General features: G+C 41.0%; 1 long non-coding RNA gene and 2 other non-coding genes across 4 annotated transcripts; all 3 read right to left on the minus strand.

The window, feature by feature from the left end:
* Nucleotides 1-91: 91 nt before the first annotated feature.
* On the minus strand, nt 92-11,058 carry LOC122031030. 2 transcript variants are annotated; one of them, XR_006125710.1, is made up of 6 exons: nt 10,869-11,058; nt 10,721-10,790; nt 10,479-10,630; nt 10,158-10,403; nt 9,745-10,069; nt 92-130 (listed from the first exon to the last, which is right to left on the minus strand). It is a non-coding gene; the product is annotated as an uncharacterized LOC122031030 (long non-coding RNA). The 2 variants fall into 2 exon arrangements; XR_006125709.1 differs by lacking the exon at nt 92-130 and adding an exon at nt 7,415-7,591.
* On the minus strand, nt 11,010-11,081 carry TRNAD-GUC. Its single transcript has one exon. It is a non-coding gene; the product is annotated as a tRNA-Asp (tRNA).
* A 121-nt stretch (nt 11,082-11,202) lies between these two features.
* On the minus strand, nt 11,203-11,274 carry TRNAD-GUC. The gene has a single exon. It is a non-coding gene; the product is annotated as a tRNA-Asp (tRNA).
* Between the last annotated feature and the right edge of the window lie 10,543 nt (nt 11,275-21,817).

The following is a 21,817-nucleotide window of genomic DNA, read 5'->3' on the forward strand; positions in this document are numbered from 1 at the left end:
AACCAAAAAAAATAAGGAAAGAAGACTAAAGGAACTCCTTTCTAGTCCCAAGACTTCCACAGTCCTGGCATCACACATCATCCGCGCCACCTTGTCTCCTTCCTTTGCTAAAACTTTTCTTTTCCTGTATCTGCAGTAAGAGAAAATGCAATCTATAAGCAAAATACTTAGTAAGCGCTATCTAACTCACAAAATCTCGATATGCATGTGAATATACCGAAAACTAAAACTGAATGCTCAAAAGGAAATCTACTCATGCTCATCTACTAGTAAAAGAAACAAACATACTGAAATACTAAACATGTAAAGCTACTCATGCTCTTCTAATAACAGAGAAATCAAGCAGGCTGAAATGCTAAACATGTAAAGCTACTCATGCTCTTCTAATAGCAAAGAATAGTAAACTAATCTAAATAACATGCTAGCATAAAAGAAAACTCAACTTGCTGATTTTAAAACAAAGTGAAACTTAATTCATTTGTTCTAATCTTATTCTTTTATCTCATTTGTTTAAAACTTATCCTTTAATACTTTTATACTTATGTGAAAACTTATTTTACTTGTTCAAAAACTTATATTTATAATACTTCAAAATAGTAATCAACTTTCTTCTTGGGCCCGGCAACTGTACTTGCTATGCACGCATCCCTAACTAGACCCGAGATAGCTGGTCCCGAATCTAGTAGGGTTTACTATTGTAACGACCCGACCCATTTGGCGACCCTCGGGTCGTCGACCGTCGGCCGTACCGTTACTACTAGGTTATCTAAACCTAGGGACGACTATGGGAGACAAACCCAAGGACAACTGAGAGTCTAGTACAGTGCCACTGATAAAAGTAAAATACTTGTTATCTTTTAATACTTCTAATATATAATGCCTCGGCATTTTAATAAGCACCTTGTATGCCAAAAATTCCTAAAGTCCTGACTTTGGGATCTACTTAAGGCCTTGGCCTTTTTCTTGCTTTTCTTTATCTTTCTTATACTTGTTAATACTTCTAAAAGAATGCTTCTTTAAAAAGAAACTGAAATGTTTAAGCAAATTCTAACTTTAAAATGCTTAAACAAAAAATCTGCCTACTATGCTAATAAAATTCTGCATATTATACTTATGAAAATCTGCATACTATACTTATAAAATCTGCATATGAAATGCTTAATAAAATCTGCTCTAAGATTGAAGTTCTGCATATTGAGGTAACAAGGAAACTCAAATCTATATGCTTAAATGGATGGTAGCAAAGAAGCATATCTAAACCACATGCTAGAGTAAAGAACTCACATTTGCATTCTAGAATGAGTATAACTATAAAACATATCTAAACCTCAAATCTGTATACTTGAATGAAAGCAGCATATCTAAACCTCAAGCTCAGATTTAACATAAGCAAATTATCTAAACCTTATGCTCAGATTTAACATAAGCAAATTATCTAAACTGAGATGCTCCAGATAAAACCATTTCTTAAGAATCTAAACTGAGATACTACGACAGAATTAAAACAAAGGAAACTAAATCAAAGCTTGAAACCGAATAGATCATCTATTCTGTACACATGTTCCGGAAACAAGGGAAAAATGGCAGGAACAATCTAAAACTGATTTGAATTGGGCACTAATCTACATATAAGCAAACTCTAGGTTTCTTTTAAAATACCAACAACAGAAACTCCTTTCCCCTTGGCTGCCTTTTCGCATGCAAAACGTACAAACGGTGATCAAAGAAAACTGAAGAAAATAACTCTTTTAGCTATTCCTACTTATTAAGGAAACAGCATGAAGAAAATAACCGAGTTGCTTAACCACATGTCATTCTAAACAATTCATTCATTTTCCCTAACCTAACCAAATCTGCACTAAATTTCATAACAGCAAGTATCAAAAGAACAAGCCGAAATCCTTACTAATCCCCCCTGTTCAGTGTCCCAGCAAGGAGTCCATTGCAACTATTAAACAGGTTTGCTACTGGTAAACAAAACAAAACAGTAACTGTCTGTCCAAAAGGGAGTATTCAAAATCCAAAGCCAACACTTAGGATCAGAACCACTTGAAATTCATGTTAGAATTTCTGATTTTCCTCCCGAAATTCAGAAACTCCTAGAAAATTCCAGAAAATTTCAAAAATTGTAAAACTTTGAGGATACATTCCTCATAACATATACTATAAAGAAAAAATAGTTTTCTATGAAAATAACTTCCATTTTCAAATCTTGATACAAAGTTCAAAAGATTTTGAAATAACTCAAAGTTAATCAATCTTTGTATCAACTTACTCAATGATGAATGCTATCACTAGAAAAGCTTCATCAAGGTTTTTCAAATCAACTTTGAAATGATTTTAAACCATTTAATTTAGGACCACAATCTTAGGGCTAAATGTACATGACTTGTACACAAGCTTTCCCTATGATCCTCAATTTCGAATTAGGCTCATCTAGGTATAAGAACTATGCACCTTGATCCTAACTCATGATCCTAATATCTCACACACATCTAAGGTGTATCAAACACATCCAAGTCAATTTTAATGTGAGATATGAGTTTAGGTCATCTTAGGCTAAGTTCTCATACATTTTCTAAACAACAATTTGATCTCTATATCAAATTATGTTTTTGTCCTTAAATCAAATTAATTGATTTTAAATGCAAAAGATGATGACATGGCATATAATGATATCATAAGTAAAAACATGTGTCAATGTCATGATGTCATGTCATAAAGTATGAAACTTAAATAGAGCATGACATTTAACTAACCTAAGCATTATCGTGACATTTCAAATAATAATAAATTAAATATGATGTCATGACATGGCATATGGCAAACAATATATGGAAAATAACATGTAAAGGTATAGAAGATACCTAATTCTAGCCTTAGTTGTCATTTTTGATCATTTTGCCATAAAATCCATATTCCTAAGTGTATTAGACCTAAAATCATATACTAAGGATTTTTAGATCACTATGTGCCAATTAGATTGACCCTAGAAAACTCTTCAATTGTGATTGGGACATCCTAAACACCTTAGGAATAATTTTACATTTCATTTCCAAGGCTTGATTACACCTTGAAAATTCCTAAAGTGCCACCTTTTGCCATGATTAGGTTAACTACCTATTCAAGTAAGGTTGGCACACCCTAACTCATCTAGCGTGATGAAATCACGCTCCTAGGAACCCAATACCTATTGGAGCTCATTGGGTTCACTAAATATTCACTAGGGATGACTTCCCTAGCAACCCTCCTAATGACCCTCCTAGGCTTTAAAGCCTTGGTCATTTGGGACTCATCAAGATCCACTCTAGGGGTGACTCCCCTTGTGACCTTGGTGATGGTCTTCCTAGCCCTAGATTTTGTTCCATAATCGAATGGAACATTATGATAAGTGGGCTTGACCACTTGGGACTTAGGTTTGTGACCCAAACCTTTCTTGTCCTTGGACATTGGTTTTTGACCCCTAGACTCTAGAGTCAAATCCTCAAGAGCCTTTTCTAGAGAGTCAAGTCTTGACCTCAAGACTTGATTTTCTTTCTCTAATACCTCAAGCTTTAATTTATCATTTTTCTTTGAGGTATTCCTAGGCATATGTCTAGATGATTTGGGATTTCTACCTAGATTTTCCTTAGCCTTAGATGGGTTAATTCTAGGGTTGACATTTCTAGTATTATCCTTATCTAGGTTAACATGTTTGGCTCCTAAGCTCATGTATTGGTTCCTAAAGTTAACATGCTTATCATTATTAACAATTGTAACAAAACTACTAGCATGTGTCTTATTGCAAGAATGAGACTTAAATGTTACCTTAGGGTTTGCCTTAGCTCCCCCTATTGACGTGCTCGGTCTCTTGTCCTTGTGAGGTTGCCTCCCCCTCGGACATTGACTCCTATAGTGTCCCTTTCGCTTGCATTGGAAGCACACCACGTGCTCCTTGCCTTTGCGTGTCGGGACTCCGGCTTCCTTGACCTTTGGTGCCGGTGGAGTCTTCCTAACCCTCTTTGGACACTTACTCTTGTAATGCCCAAATTCCCTACACTCAAAGCACATTATGTGTAATTTATTTGAAATTAAATGGCTTGAGTTACCTAGGGTTGAGGATGGATGTGAGCTCTCTTCTTCATCCCTTCCGGAGATAGAAGCTTCTTCTTCTTGCTCCGATCTTGAAGAGGAACTCTCCTCCTCTTCTTCCTTAGATGTTGAGTAGCCCTCAACCTCTAAATCCATGCCTCCATGATGTGAGCTACTTGGCTCACTTGACTCCTCTTCATGACTTGAAGTGGAGTTCTCCTCATGGAACTTTGCCAAGTTATTCCACAACTCCTTGGCATCGTTACATCCACCTATCCTATACAAAACATCATTAGGTAAAGAAAATTCAATGATTTTCGTTACCTCATCATTGATGGTTGATTGGTGGATTTGATCCTTCGTCCACTTCTTCTTCTCCAAAAGTTCTCCTTCTTTATCCAATGGAGGAGTAAAACCTAATTGCACACACCTCCAATTTTCTAGGTTAGTCATAAGAAAGTACTTCATTCTTACCTTCCAAAACGCGAAGTCGTCGCGATCGTAGAAAGGTGGAATTGTGACGTCTTCTCCAAATAACTCCATTCTCTAGCTCGTGCTCCCCCGGGTGTTGATCCAACGAAGAGTGACCTCGCTTTGATACCACTTGTTAGGATCTTCGGATGCGGCTAGAGAGGGGGGGTGTGAATAGCCGACCCCAAATTCGCGTTTCTTCCTACGAATTAGGTTAGCGCAGCGGAAATAAAATAATAGAAACGAGAACGAGAAGATCAAACCTTAGACGCAGCGATGTAACGAGGTTCGGAGATGATACTCCTACTCCTCGGTGTGTCCGTAAGGTGGACGAAGCCTATCAATCCGTCGGTGGATGAAACCCCGGATAACCGGCTAATATGAACTCCTTCTGGGTGGAGAAACCTCACCACAAAGTCTTTGCAACAGCAAAATAAAGGAGTACAATAATAGAGGAAGCAAACAAGAACAATAGAAATTGTAAACACACTTGCTTGCCTTCTCGTCTGGAGTCCGTTGATGAAGCAGCAGCTTCACGGATGCCAGCAGCAGGGAAGCTCACGCGAAGCTTCAAGACGTTTGAGCTCAGCAAAGCTCGCAGAAGGAACCAGGAAGAACTTGCAGAAGCAAGAAGAATTGTCCTGTAGAGTCGCTCGACTCTTTATATAGCTGAACCTGCAAACCTGTGAAGGCATAAGAAGAGACAGAAGACCGAGATCTAGCCGTTGTCACTCACAACGGCTAGGTCTGGACCGATCAGGCTCCAACCTGATCGGTCCACACTGTCCCTGATCGGTCTTGGGGACCGATCAGGCTATGTCCTGATCGGTCCAGGAGGAGTCTGATCGGTCCCTGGACCGATCAGCCTTTCTCCTTCTTCTCTTCTGTTTGCTTCCTGATCGGTCTTCAGACCGATTAGATAATCTACAGAAGCATTCTGTTTGGTTACTGATCGGTCACCAGACCGATCAACCGTATCACTGGATCGGTTCCCAGATCGATCCAGAGCTTGGTTTTTCCCAATACCAAGTCTCAAGTCTCCCACACCAACATCCGGTCAACTTTGACCTGTTGGTACATCATGCTTAGCATATGGTCACTCCCTTGACCTGCTAAGACTCCCCACCAAGTGTCCGGTCAATCCCTTTGACCCACTTGGACTTTTCTCTTCGTGCCAAGTATCCGATCACTCCCTTGACCTACTTGACCTTCTCAACACCAGATGTCCGATCATCCTTGATCCATCTGGATTTTTCCTTGCCCGGCTTCACTCACCAGGACTTTCACCTAGCTTTACTCACTAGGGTTTCCAATCTGCCTGGCTTCACTCACCAGGACTTCCAAACTGCCTAGCTTCACTCACTAGGACTTTTACTTGGCTTCACTCACCAGGATTTTCCATCTGCCTTCCTGGTCTAGAGAACGAGCTACCGAGCCCTCTCTGACCTAGTCCGGAGAACGAGCTACCGAGCCCTCTCCGACTTCCACATCAGGTCCAGAGAACGAGCTACCGAGCCCTCTCTGACCATAGTCCGGAGAACGAGCTACCGAGCCCTCTCCGACTCCATCAGGTCCAGAGAACGAGCTACCGAGCCCTCTCTGATCACAGTCCGGAGAATGAGCTACCAAGCCCTCTCCGACTTCCACATGCCAAGCTTCCATACTTGGACTTCTCCGTGCCAAGTCTCCATACTTGGACTTTCTCCCGTGCCAAGCTCCCTACTTGGACTTTTCCCGTGCCAAGCTCCCTGCTTGGACTTTTCCGTGCCAAGTCAACTCACCTCGGGTCAACCAGGTCAACTTTGACCAAGGGTTGCACCCACAACCTCCCAAGTTTCTGTTCTTGTCAAACATCAAAATACAACTCGAGTCAGGTCAACTCGAGTCGGGTTAACCAGGTCAACCTTGACCTAAGGTTGCACCAACAATCTCCCATCAAAATACAACTCTTCTGTTTTCGTCAAACATCAAAATATAACTCGAGTCAGGTCAACTCGAGTCGGGTCAACCAGGTCAACCTTGACCTAAGGTTGCACCAACAGAGTGAAGGTCTCGGCTCCTCTTCGTGTCCACGAAAGCTCGCCGACGAGAAGATCTTAAGGAGGTGGAGAAAAACCCCTCGGAGAAACCTCGGTCGGTCGTCGGAAGAAGCCCTAGCTTCTGCTGTGGTTTCGCCCGAGACCAGAAACGCCGACGCGAGAGGAAGGTGAGAAAGAATTCGGGAAAAAGAAAACCTAAGTTCTTTTCTTATAACTAGGGTTTTTATTAACTGTTATACCTTAAATGTTTGTCACTCTTTCCTTAATTAACATCGGCCGCCAGCACAGCTAGTCAGGCGGGTTTTGCTCGGGTTAAAGGCCTCGGCTTCGATCCCTCAGCCGCACACTTTTTATTCCAATTTATTTCCGATTTCTTAACTACTGCTTAAATATATTTCACTTCCTAATTTATTAGCAACGACCGCCAGCACACTTGGTTAGTTGGGTTTTGACCGAGTCAAAGGTCGCTGGTTCAAACCTCGGCTTGGATATTTTTTTGTCAAAACTTCTTTCGTTTAGTAAAAATACCAAACGATCTCCAAAAATTGCATAAAAATACTTTAAAAATTTCTAAAAATCTCTAGAATTTTTCTGTAGCTTTTTAAAATATTTTAAAATTACTTTTGGGACTCGAAAGGGAGATGATCCTGTCGGGAAGCTGAGAAGACGAACCTGTCGGTGTGACGTGTCTGGAAGGTTGACCGCATCCTCTTGACCCGGTGGTGAGCTGTCCTCTACGTTGACCGGATCGCCAAAGGTCCTCCTCCGGTCAACTGTACCTGCATCCAGCGACCGGGTTCCCCCAGTCTCTGGTACCTCGATGCTCGAGGCGAATCCCACAAATGTATGAGTATCCAGATAATAATAGAATAGTAATAAAATAAACAAATACCGAGTACGAGAACGTACCCTAGCCCAGGGGGCGCCCTCGGATGGATGGAGGAGCTGATCGGATGCTGACCGAGTCGTCACGGTCCCACCGAAAGGATGGATATGAATCAGTAACGGAGCTGGATATAGGAGCAGCGGCGTGGAGTCCGGTGTGCCATGTATCCACAAGGCGGCATGTAAGCTGAGACATAATGGCTCATAGGCCGATACACGGCACGCAAACCGGATAGCACAGATAGCTCATAATCATAATAAAGATGCAGAATAAAACCCAATGGATGTCCATATCACCACGGAGGGACGGATCTACGCCCAAAAGCAATGGAGACAACAAATGTACAGCCGTAGATGCGGAATGTCGGGATGCCAGAGCTAGCTGTGGGGGATGCTGGTCGCCGGAGGCGACTGCGACAATGGCATCCGGAGGTGGCAGCGCTAGGCGCCAGAGGCGCTGACCGCCCAAGGCGGCTAGGGCAGTGGCTGCCGAAGGCAACGCTGACTGTTGGAAGCGACGAATGTCGCTAAGGGCGGCGATTGCCGCCAACGGCGGCTACTGCCGCTGGGATAGCGAGAACCGCCAGAGGCGGTGCCCACTAGGGGCATCACTGACTAGGATCTGAGGTGCTGCTGGCGTGGAGAAAGGGCAACAGCGCCCTCCGTCGGAGGTGTCTGCAGATAGGAGGAGAGGGAGGAAAGGGAAAGATAGCCTGGACCCTGCCTGAGACGCTAGCCGTGCGTCGCAGCGAGGCCGGCGTGGAGCTCGACGGTCAAGGACGAGGAAAGCATGAGGTTCGGCCGCTGACCGTCGAGAGGGTGAAGGTCTGCTTGAAGAGGCCGGAGGACATGAGATGGAGGAGAGGGGCAACCGGTGGCAGGCTTCGGCGCCGGCGAGAAAGGGGAAAAAACCCACTGGCGGCAGCCTCCTCCACACACGAGCCTTTGCCCCCCTTTTCTCTAAGAGCACGAACCGTGCTTTTTTAAGCCCAAAAACCCTAAAGGCGAAATGACAAAAAAGCCCTCCTCCTTCTCCTTAATTACTCCCATGCCATTCCCTATATCCGGATCAGGAGAAATTTGGGTTGTTACATTATCATACTTGATCATGAAGTGGTGTCGACCGGCTGAGGATCTGACTTGGTCCCTCAACTCCCGAATACCCTTGGAGCGAGGGAGAAGATAATAATCTGAGCCCTAACCGTCAAAGAGAGTGAAGCCCATAGCAATATAAGGGAGCAAAGCTCATAGCAATAGAAGGAAGCAGAGTGTCATGGGTGGAGGGTGCAGAGTCTGTAGACATCAGAGGATGCAAAACCCCATAGGTGGAGAGTGCATAGCATATAGTAATAATAGGGTGCAGAGCCTATAGCAGTAAGAGGATGCAGAGCCCTATGGTGAAGGGTGCAGAGCCTATAGCACACCTGATCGGAGAGCTGAACCCCTAATCTCTGATCGAAGAGTAAGGGCCCTAGCCTATAATCAAAGAGCGAGACCCCTAGATCCTCATCAGGAAGTTGTACCATGAGTCTCTAATAGGAGAGTTGTGTCCCTAGTGTCTGATCGGGGAGTTGTGCCCCTAATGTCTTATCGGGGAGCTGTGCCCCTAGTGTTCGATCGAAGATCTAGGGCCCTAGTTTTTTTTATCAAGGGACTAGGATCTTACTCTCTTATTAGGGAGATATAGCAGATCCTGTAACCGTAAAAAGGGAGCAAAGCCCGTAACGTACCTGATCGAGGAGTCATGCCAATTGGCTGAGGATCTGCCTCGGTTCCTCGACTCCCGAATACCTGTGGAGTCGGGAAAAAATTATAATGGAAAAACTAATCTGTCGGTCAACTGAAGCTCCAAGTCAATCCCTCGACTCCCGAATACCTGTAGAGCAAGGGGAGAAGATAATATGTTTGTCAGGATCCTCCGGGATTGTAATTATGGCAGAAAACCTCCCGGCGTCGTCCATCTTTACGTTCCAGAACAGGTGGAGAAGGTTCCCACAAACGACATCAAATTGATTCTGTCCGAAATCTAAGTCAGACGGATCGCCGGGTGAGGCGGATGTAATGTTGACCTAATTGCGATGACCCAGAGGGGGATATGCTGAGATGTTTTCTATATTGACCAAGTCGTCATAAGTCTTCTAATTAACGTCACTTGTAGCAGTGACTGTGTTGCCCCAATCCCTGGTATTTTGATACTCAAGACAGATCGAACGAATATATAAGAACTAGACTAAGAGTATAATAATGAAATGAATGAAGAGTGAGTACGGTAACATACCCTGGCCTAGGGGGTACCATCGGATGGATCAGTGAATTGGTCGGGATTCTGTTCGAGTTGTTATGATCCAGAAGAGAAGATGGCTTCGAGTAGGATGAAGAGCTATATCTAATGACACCTAGTCGAGCGTGATCTGGATCCAGAAGACGACATATAGGCTGGGACCTCGCCGCACCACACCGACCGGAATGTGACATAAGCACATAGGACTTAAAAGGGCATTTCAGCCTTTCTCGATCACAATATTGAAGAACAGGACTCACTGCCGAAGGTAGGTCTTGCATGTCGGCCTGAACCACCTTGATGCCTGGCGGTGCAAGGAAAACTAGATAGAAACCTTCATGTCAGACCGTCGAGGTTGACATTTCCACAAACAACGCAAGAGCAGCGGAAATCCTACTCAGACTCATCACCTTTAAGTCCCTTGTCTGGAAAGCGGCTCCGCATCCTTTCAACCGCGACAGGAGAGATGTCGACGCAGGTCATGTCAGCCACGCCATCCTTGTGAAGCTCCTCGCAGAGCAGCGAGTTGCCATGACTGATCTCCAATACCTAGCAATATTACCAAAGAATCCAAATTGAATGCCATGACTCACTGCCGAAAGGTAGATCTTGCATGTCGGCCTGAACCACCTTGACGCCTGGCGGTGCAAGGAAAACTAGATAGAAACCTTCATGTCAGACCGTCGAAGTTGACATTTTCACAAACAACGCAAGGGCAGCGGAAATCCTACTCAGACTCATCTCCTTCATGTCCCTCGTCTCGAAAGCGGCTCCGCATCCTTTCAACCGCGACAGGAGAGATGTCGACGCAGGTCATGTCGGCGACGCCATCCTTATGAAGCTCCTTGCAGAGCCGCGGCTTGCCACAACCGATCTCCAATACCTAGCAATATACCAAAGAATCCAAATTGAATGCTATAACTATGCACGCATGCCGGACGAGTCAGTGAGAAAGCGAACACGGTGAAGTTACCGAGTGGGATGGAATGAGGAAGGGGCGGAGGAGGTGTTGGAAGTGGGAGTAGTCTTTGAACCTCTCGCCCCTATGAAGTCAGAACAGAGAGTGAGGCAGGAAGCGAAGGGAAGGAAAAGAGAGGGAGAAGAGTAGCGAGCTGCCATACCAATAGTGGGGATCGAGATAGGAGGCAGCGTTGAGCTGGTCGACGCCAACGGGGCTACTGCGTCGACCATGATCGCCGGAATCGCCCATCGGTTTAGAAAATAAGCAAACGGGGAAAAAAAAATGAGAAAACGTGATAAAACGCCATTGCCGGGGATCGAACCCGGGTCACCCGCGTGACAGGCGGGAATACTCACCACTATACTACAACGACCTTGGATATATGGATTTCACTTAAAATGATGATTACTTATTAATTTACGTTGCAGGCCTACACAGCAACGACGCAAGGAGCACCTTTTAAAAATAAATTAGAAAACGTGATATAAAAATAACGCCGTTGCCGGGGATCGAACCCGGGTCACCCGCGTGACAGGCGGGAATACTCACCACTATACTACAACGACCTTGGTGATATTTATTTTACTTAAAAGAATTATTACTTATTAATTTACGTTGCAGGTCCACAAAGCAGCGATGCAAGGAGCACCTTTACCTCCGCCGCTAGCGACACTTGACAGGATTCCGATGCATGGTTCCTCTGCTTCTTGCTGATTAATTTAGTCGTGAACTATAAAAACATCCTTCTCTTCAGATCAGATGCAACCATTTTGCACCAAACAAGTTCGTCAGCTCTTCCTCGTATCTTACTTGCTGATTTTGTTTGCACAGAGTTTCCAGGAACATGATCATGTTTAGATAGATTCTGCACTGTTGCGTGAAAATCATTCTACTTCAGCAATAATTTAAAGTTGAGGATTCACACAGCAACACTTATAGAATTGAAGGTTCATAATGTAGGAATTAAGAAAATAAAAAAATAATAATATTATTAGAGAACTTATATAGTTAAATTAAGAAACCTTAAATTCCATAAAAAAAAAATCCAAATTACTCTAAAAATTATAAACAAATAAATATATAATATAACATTCCTCCTCAAACTCACGATACTACAGCTAGATGTATTGAGAGTTTATCAGATAAGAAATGAAAACATGAAGCAGAATGTGCATTGGTAAACATATCAGCAATCTGTAGTTTTGAAGGAACAAAAGATAATGTGATAGTGTCAATCTGAAGATGGTGACGAGTAATGTGACAATCAATTTTAATATATTTCGTCCGCTCATGAAAAACTAAATTGCGTGTAATTTGAATAACACTCTGATTATCACAATATAACGAAGTAGGTTGATGAAGAAAGATACCCATATTCGCAGGCAACTAACACAACTAAACTATCACACAAGTAGTTGAGGCCATGACACGATACTCAGCTTCTATGGAAGATCTAGAAATAACATCTTACTTTTTACTCTTCTAAGAAATAAGGGAATCACCAAGAAAAAATACATAAGCTAGTGGTAGATTTGCAATCCGTAGGATCACCAACCTAATTCGCATCAAAGTATGCACGCAGCTCAAGAGATGAAGTAGAAGAAAATAAAAGACTTTGAAATTAAGTGCCCCAAAGATACCTGAGATTACGAAGAATAGCAACCCAATGAACTGTAGTTGGTGCAGCGACAAATTGACTAACCACATGAACAGCATACACAATATCTGGACGAGTCACGGTGAGATAAACCAAGCTTCCAACAATAGTTCTCTACAAACTAGGATCTGACAAAGGTGAGTCATCAGATGAAGAATATCGAGTATTAGTCTCAATAGGAGTATCAACAACTCTATTATCAGTAAGAAAAACATGCTCAAACAGATTAGATATATAGTTTGACTAAGATAAAAGATAACCTTTCGGGGAATAAGCAATTTCAAAGTCCAGAAAGTAGCGTAGTATACCCAAGTCTTTCATAGCAAAACAATGAGCCAATTCAGACTTCAAGGAAGCAATTCTATTAAAATCATCATCAGTAATAATCATGTCATCAATATATAATGATAAAAGAATACGACCTACACTCGTACATCTGACAAACAATGTTGAATCATGATCACTAGGATGAAAATCAAACGAAGTAATCACTGTAGAGAACTTCTCAAACCAAGCACGAGGTGCTTGTTTGAGGCCATAAAACGCTTTACGAAGCCTACAAACTTCACCAGATTTGTGTAAAATACCAGGATAAGGTGTCATATGAACTTCTTCATAAAGATCACCATTTAGAAATACATTTTTGACATCCATCTGAGATATTCTCCATCGACAAACAGAAGCAACAACAATCAGAGTACGAATAGTTGTTATTTTTGCAACAGGAGCAAATGTTTCTTTATAATTCATGTTATACTCCTGAGAATAACCTTTAGCAACAAGATGAGCTTTGTATCATTCGATAAATCCATCAGATTTAGTTTTGATCTTATATATCCAACGAGAACCAATACTATATTTTCCTGGTGGCAATGGAACCAAATCTCATGTATGACTCTGATGCAAAGCAATTAGTTCCTCAGCCATAGCACTATGCCAAAGTGAGTTACAAACACCTTCTCTATAGGATCAGGCTCAGAAAGACAATGAATAGATGTAACAAATGAAACAAAAGAACGAGAATAATAAGAGTAAGTAAAATCTGGTAGTTTAGTAAACTTACGAACACGAGTGGATTGACAATGGTGGAGAGAAGAATCATTCGCAACCTCAAGAGATAATTGGGTAGTGGTACAAGGAGGAACATGTGGAGCGGATATCTCAAAAACCAAAGTACCAGATTCAGTTGAACTACCAGTAGGATTTGTGGGTGGATCTTCCACAATATTGATATTGAAAGGATCAATACAAAGCATATCTGACTTTATCATATTATGTGAACTAGCCGGAATAGAAAAAAATTGAATATGCTCAAGAAACACAACATGACGAGAGACATACAAATTTTTGACTAATGGAATCAAAGCAGCGATATCCTTTTTGACTAACACCATAAACCAGAAAGACAAAGAGCAGATCGAGAGACTAACTTATTACGCTCTGTATGTGGACGAAGGGTAAAGCAAGTACAACCAAAAACACGCAAAGAGGAATAGACAAGAGCATACCCATACAATTTTTCAAAATGTTGCAAACCTGAATTGTGTGAGGTTGGAATTCTATTAATGACATGGGCAGCAGTAAGGATTGCTTCCCCCCAAAAGGCACTAGAAATATTGGCAGATAATAAAAATAAACGGGATGTTTCAACAAGATGTCTATGTTTTCGTTCAGCCACGCCATTTTGTTTAGGAGGTTTGATGAATAGTACCATCAGAAGCAAGTAAATATGAAAATCGATTCGAAATGTATTCACCCCCAAATCACAACGAAAACACTTTATGACACTAGAATATTGAGTTTACACAAGAGTTTTAAAGTTATTTAAAATTATAAGATAATCAGACGTGTGTTTCATAAGATAGACCCAAGAGTAATGAGTGCAATCATCAATAAATGAAATATAATACCTTGACCCCCCCCCCCCCCTTTTGTAGTAATAGAAGAGGGTCCCCACACATCAAAATGGATAAGATCAAATAGAGTAGAAGAAAAAGAAAGACTTTTAGAAAATAGTAAGGTAGAAAATTTGGCCAGTTTACAATCACTACAATTAGAAATATCAGAACTTTTTAAAGGTCCTAATGCTCCTGTAGAGGCTAAAAACTGAAAACAAGGCGCTGAAACATGACCTAAGTGAGAGTGCCACAAATAAAAATTAGAAGATGAATGACTCAGATGAAAAGATGATAAATCCACACTCGAAGCTACAACTTCTGGTAATTTAAGTTGATCTAAAATATAGAGTCTTCCTTGCTTATGGTCTGTCTCAATCAGCCTCTAAGATTACGGGTCCCGAACATAACAGTTGGATGAAGAAAAAGAGACTAGATATCCAGACTCACATAATTGACTAACAGAAATAAGATTTAAAGTAAAACTCATAATATAATAAACATTAGTAAGAGATAAAGAAAGTGTAACAATTGAACCAACATCTACTAATGATATAGGAGTTCCATCAGCAGTCGTAATAGATATAGATGAACTGGAAGAAAAAAGAAACAAAAGATGATAAATTAGATGACATATGATGGGAGGCACTAGAGTCCAAAATCCATAAGGATGAAGAAATACCTGAAATACCAGACGAAGACAAACCTATATGAGAGAAAGTTGACATGGCAGAGGGCTGTGAAGCAAGTAACTATTAAAACTACTCAAACATATATGAATCAAATTTTCATGAAGCATCTGCACGACCAGGTATGATGACAGAACGAATAATTCTCAGAATAACCAAACTGTAAGGATATACATTTGTATGATCCACAAAAACTGATGTCAGGACAATCCGTGCTCACACAAAGAATCTGAGGTAGAAAAGGATATCAAATGTAAAAATCAGTAGCACAGGGCGTCGGTGTCAAAATTAGTAGAAAAGGATGTCAGTGCCGAAATTGGCAACATAGGGCTTCAGCACCAAAATTGGTAGAAAAGAGTGTCGGTGTCAAAATTGAAAGCACAGGACGTCGGTGCCGAAATCGACAGAAAATAACGTCAACGCTAAAATTGGAAGAGAAATAATGTCGATGCCGAAATCGGTAGGACAGGACGTCTGCGTCGAAATTGATAGAAAATAGATGTCGGCGTCGAAATCAGTTGCAGCAGGACAGAAAATAGATGTTGGCGCCGAAATCAATAGCAGCGGTAGGAGACGACAATGGCAACAAGAAGCAATAACAGGGGGCGGTAGAAAAAATTAGGTCAGAGAAGGAGAATCGCTCTGATACCATGTAGAAATTAAGAGAAGGAAAAAAACTAACCATATTATTAGATCTTAAAATTGATACAGAGTATAAGGTCTTATATAGTTAAGTTAAGAAACCCTAAACTCTATAAAAAAAAGGAAAAAGTCCAAATTACCCTAAAAGTTATAAACAAATAAATATATAATCTAACACACACAATATAGATTTGATTCAAATCAAATACAAGGTACTCTCTATAAAAAAAGGAAAAAGTCCAAATTACCCTAAAAGTTATAAACAAATAAATATATAATCTAACACACACAATATAGATTTGATTCAAATCAAATACAAGGTACACTCTATAAAAAAAGGAAAAAGTCCAAATTACCCTAAAAGTTATAAACAAATAAATATATAATCTAACACACACAATATAGATTTGATTCAAATCAAATACAAGGTACTCTCTAGTTTTGTAAAAAGCAAATTTTGGAGCCAACCAGAGAGATCCCAATCAAAAAAACTGAATAGAGAAGGGAAAGGAAAACACATAGATATGCAACCATATAGAGATTAGAGAAGGGAAGTTTTCAAGCATTATCAGCCTTAATGATGAATTGATGTTAACAGTTGCATGTGCTAGTAAGTCTTCTTGTTCTTGGTCCTCGATCCGGCTACTCCTTGCCAAATGAAGGTTTCTACAAGATGCGAATCAGAGAGGATTCCAACCGAGGGTTTGAGTCCCAGCCGCCAGTCAAGATGTTTTATTGATGATGATGAGCATGTCTTTGCTTTTAAGGGCCTCACCGAGAGGTCCACCCATGGAGGTGATGTGCGTAAATATTATAATAGTTTATGCACATTCACTTGCTTTATACGTACATATTCTTTGTATGATCGCCTCTTTTATCATGTACTCATCATATATACTCTTTTGTACGGATATCTGCTCTTTGTTTGGTTTTGTGTTGACAGGGGTAACTTTCGGAGCGAAAACAACGTTTGTTGACGCACCAGAGTGAGCCAGAGAACACGGCCGTGCAAACCTTGCATGGCTGTGTGGCCAAACAGAAGCGGAGAAGTGCACGGCCGTGCGACCAAATGAGAGGCAGATCAGAACGCGACCATGCAACCCTGCATGGCCGTGCCCCCCATGACCGAGACCAAGCAGCACACGGTCGTGCAATCCTGCACGGCCGTGTCCCCAGAAGCCGAGTCCTAGCATCACACGGTCGTGCCAATTAGCATGGCCGTGCAGCACATCCAAAGCCCAGAAAGGGCACGACCGTGCCATCCTTGCATGGCCATGCCGCCGCGCCGCGCCCTAGCATATAAAGGGGGTTTTAACCTTTTTTCCGAAGGGGAGAGAGCTGGGAGGCGAGCCGTCAAGAGGAGAATCACCCTGGTGTCGTTCCACGTTGTCCAGGACATCGATCCAGCAATCTTTCATCACCACATCAACTCCAGAAGCAAAGGATTGGATCCGAAGATCACTCATCGTCATTGGATAAGCATATTTCTTCTTTCTATCTTCGTGTTGAGAATTTGTATGTTTATATATATCATGTCTTCAGGTTTTTCTCCGGCGTCTATGGAGTAGAGTTCTTATTCTATGATGAGGGAGTAATTGTGGATTGGTTTTGATGTAAAACTCATATTATGTTTATATTCATTGGATGATTTCGCTTGCTTTGTTTCGACTACTCAATCTCTTTGTCGTGTTGATTAATTGTCCAACCTCGTAGAGGGAATATTTTAGATCGTACACCCAAGGGGCCCATGACAGGGGTAAACCATTCACGAGCATCTAAGGTACTTCCTTGAAAGGAGAAGCAACTCCTCCACAAGGAAGTGAGAGACCAAACTAAGCTTTTTAATTATATCTTTGATAACATCAATTAGAGTCGTGTCCTTGTGATCTACCGAGGTGCCCTAGTGACAGGGGTTAACCGTAACAGGATTTCATAGGGATCGTCTTTATCTAGTGCTTAGGGATAGTTGTTTTAGCTTCCGGCGAATGCATGTTGATGGACAATGAATATAGGATAGTATGTGACACATCAATACCATCACAATGAAACCGAACTCGTAGAACTCTTCATCACCCAGGTTGATTTCTTCTCGTTGCTAGTTCTCATTCCCCGCTTTCTAATCTCTTGTCTTAAATTACTTACAACCATTATTAGTGTAACTAATCCTAAGTGTGTCATCACTAATGCTTATAACCAGTCCTCGTGGGATCGATATTCTTTATTACTGGCGACGAATCCGTGCACTTACAGAATCGTAACAGGAGGTCCCCAAGGAGATTGTAGTCCAACTCGCTTGTCTTTGGTTGTCTTTGCGCATCCTACACAATTGTGAACCCAACAAAGCAAGATCATATTTACGCGACAATTTAAGGGGTGAGAGTGTATCATTGTCATAGTTTGGAGTAGTAGAGGATGAGAATTCAGAGGAAGCCATCGATATCAACATTAGCAAGGTCTTATTAGCGAATCAGCATAATTCCTTTAAGACTTTAGGGTTTATATCATTGTGATAATTCCACCATTGCACGATCAATGTCTTAAAAATAAAATATATGAGTAAGGCGTATTTATTATTTAATGTAGGACTAAGGTGTATTTAATGTTAGCAATACATGTGATGACGTCTACCATGATAAATCGAGAATAGGAAAGATTAAAACTATGAACACGGAAGCGTACCAAAATTCATAGGTTGAATCTGAATTACCTGGTATAGTTTTTCAAAATGATCGATTCTTCCCTTTCAAGTACGTTCTATCGAGAGAATACAGAAACTGATGGAATAAGAATCGTCGTTTGGGAACCATAACCCTTTTAATAACAAAGGTACTTTATTTTCAATTTGGTCCCTCAACAAATGAAAATCCCTTTATGGTATCTACACATTAATTCCATGACAATTTAATATCCTATTTTATCCAAACTTTAAACCTTAGTAGATCGTTTTAATTGGACTATCGAAAGACAGCTATGCACATTTGATTCAACATATGTAAGTCCAAATGTTGGATTTTTCCAACAATCTCTCACTTGGACTACAAAAGTCACCGAACAAATGTGCTGTTACAAATAAGGATATCCCTTAATCAATCTCGTCCATTAATCGTATTGATATAGGACTAAAGAGATTTTCATCACTTTAAGCGTGACTAAACCCATCAATAATCACATATACCAACACAACTAAATGACATAGATCAATCATGGATGTGTAGCATGAAAATTATAAGCAATGTGATCTGAACATGCATATTTCCAACTGGTCCAACCTTATTCCTTAGTGAGATCAACCATAACCATACTTAACAGAGTGGAATAAAACTGAATACTTTATATCTGTACAGAAATATCAGAATTACACAACAAATGTGTCCATAACATAGTATAGAGCAATACAGACTCCCACTAAACCAAAGAATCCTAAAACAATACAATACCCATATGAGTACTGTGCTCATGAAAGACCTTGGGTGGTAGCCCTTTAGTCAGCGGATCTGCTATCATTGAATCTGTCCCTATGCTCTATAGTAATCTGTCCAGTCTGTATCCTTTCCTTCACAACCAGGAACTTAATGTCAATATGCTTTGACTTAGTAGAACTCTTGTTGTTATTTGAATACAACACCGTCGAGTTATTGTCACAGTACAACCTTAGTGGTCTTTCAATACCTCCAAAATTGCATATCCCAGTGATAAAGTTTCGCAACCATATTCCTTAATTGGATGGCTCATAACATGCTACAAATTCTGCTACCATGGTAGAAGGTGTTACTAGTGTCTGCTTAGCAGTTCTCCATGCGCCCCTCGCCCCCGCCAATAGAAATATGTAGCCTGAAGTGGATCTCCTACTATCTTGCCATCCAACGAAATCATAATCAGAATACCCTATGATCTCCAGCTGATCTAATTTCCTATATGTAAGCATGTAATCCTTAGTCCTCTGTAGGTACCTCATAACCCGTTTGGCTGCTTTCTAGTTATTCATTCTAGGGTTACTTAAATATTTGCCCAGCATACCAACAATGAATGATATGTCAGGTCTTGTGTAGACCTGAGCATACATTAGACTTCCAATAGTCAAAGCATATGAAATATTCTACATTTCCTTAACCTCCAGATCATTTTTAGGGCACTGACTGAGACTAGACTTGTCTCCCGTAGACACAAGGGTATCTCCCGGTTTGTAATTCTACATGCCTAACCTTTGTAGCACTTTTTCTATATGGCCTTTTTGTGATAACCCAAGAATACCTCGAGAACGATCTCGATGTATCTGGATTCCCATAACAAAAGAGGCTTCCCCATGATCTTTCATTTCAAATCTCTTTGAAAGAAAGCTCTTGATGTTGTACAACAATCCTGAATCATTGGTGGCAAGCAATATGTCATCGACATATAACACCAGAAATATACACTTACTCCCACTGAACATGTGATACACACAATCATCAACAACATTTATCTCAAACTGAACGAAATGACTACTTGGTGAAATTTGTAGTACCACTGACGAGAAGCCTGCTTGTGCCCATAAATGGATTTCTTTATTATAGTCTTTGGGTCTGCAGATACAAAAAATTTTTGTTTCACCATATAAATTGTCTCATCAATGTCGCCATTGAGAAACATTGTCTTTATGTCCATCTGATGTAACTCAAGATCAAAATGTGCAACTAAAGTCATTATTATCCTGAAGGAGTCTTTCGTAGAAACCGGAGAGAAAGTCTCTTTACAATCAACGCCTTCACGTTGAATAAAACCTTTAACTACAAGACGAGCCTTATATCTCTCCACATTACCCTTCGAGTCCCTCTTAGTTTTAAATATCCATTTACAACCAATGGGCTTCGCTCCTGCAAGTAATGGCACAAGATCCCAAACTTGATTATCTTGCATTGACTTATACTCTTCGTTCATGGCATCAATCCACTTTTGAGAGTTTGTACCCTGCATGGCTTGACAGAAGCTGAGAGGATCATCTTGCATCAAACCATTGTTTTCCTCATTTTCTTAAAGAAACACTACATAATCATCCGGAATAGCACTTCTCCTCACTCTCGTGGATTTCCTTAATGGCATTAGTTCTTGAAGTTGTTGAGTTTGTTCATCCTGAATGGGGAATTGTTCAATATTTTCCTGTACATTATCCTGTTGAGGTACCGGATCTGCTTCTTGATCAATGACAGGACTAAAAACCTGCACATTGCCAAAGGCAGTGGTCGGTGTTGACACCGACTCCTCCTCAAAAATAATGTCTCTAACATTATTTCTCCCCCCAAATTCAACATCCTCAAAGAATGCCGCGTTTCCCGTCTCAAAAATAGACCCTTTATTGGGATCATAAAACTTGAAACCCTTAGATTTCTCAGAATAACCAATAAAGTAATTACTTATTGTTTTGGAGTCCAATTTCCTTTCATTTGGCCTATAAAACCTAGTCTCAGTTGGACATCCCCAAATGTGAAAGTGCTTTAAACTAGGTTTTCGCCTAGTCCAAAGCTGAAAAGGTGTTTTGGCAACTGCTTTAGTTGGTACCATGTTAAGAATATAAGCTACAGTCTTTAGTACTTCTCCCTAGAGTGATACTGGTAAGGAGGAATGACTAATCATACTCCTTATCATAGCCTTAGAGTTCTGTTTTGTCTTTCAGGTACACCATTCATGCTAGATGCCCCCGACGTGATGTACTATGGGACGATTCCACATTCCTCAAGAAATATAGCAAATAGACCTAAATGTTATTCTCCTAAATCATCATATCTGTCGTTGGACCATCAGCAAATGACTAATCATTGTGGCAAAAAGGCGAATACACTCGCCTCCAATGCCCCCGTCAATACGTCCCAAGGCCAACACGGATGAGATAAATCATGACACCTCATACACTAGTCACTAAATTCATCCGAGAGGACCAGCAAAAGACTAATCATACACCTTCTTATCCTTAGAATTCTCTTACCGTTGGTCTATCAAATATTTTGAGAATTGTTTTGAAATTTTTTAAGATATTTATAAAATAAATTGAATTTGTATAAATATAATCGATATTTTTTTATGCATAAATTTCTCTATATATATTCAAAGATCTGTCTGAATGTAGGACATCTGCGGTCCACCCTGAGGTCACGATCGACCCAGATAAGAGATCACCAGCCTTTCACGCGGGATGCGAAGCTCAACGGCGGCGCTGTCACAACGGCGGCGCTCTAAACCGCCGACAGCTAAG

The sequence above is a fragment of the Zingiber officinale genome, chromosome 11A, assembly GCF_018446385.1.
Source record: "Zingiber officinale cultivar Zhangliang chromosome 11A, Zo_v1.1, whole genome shotgun sequence".
In the NCBI taxonomy this organism is placed as follows: Eukaryota; Viridiplantae; Streptophyta; class Magnoliopsida; order Zingiberales; family Zingiberaceae; genus Zingiber; species Zingiber officinale.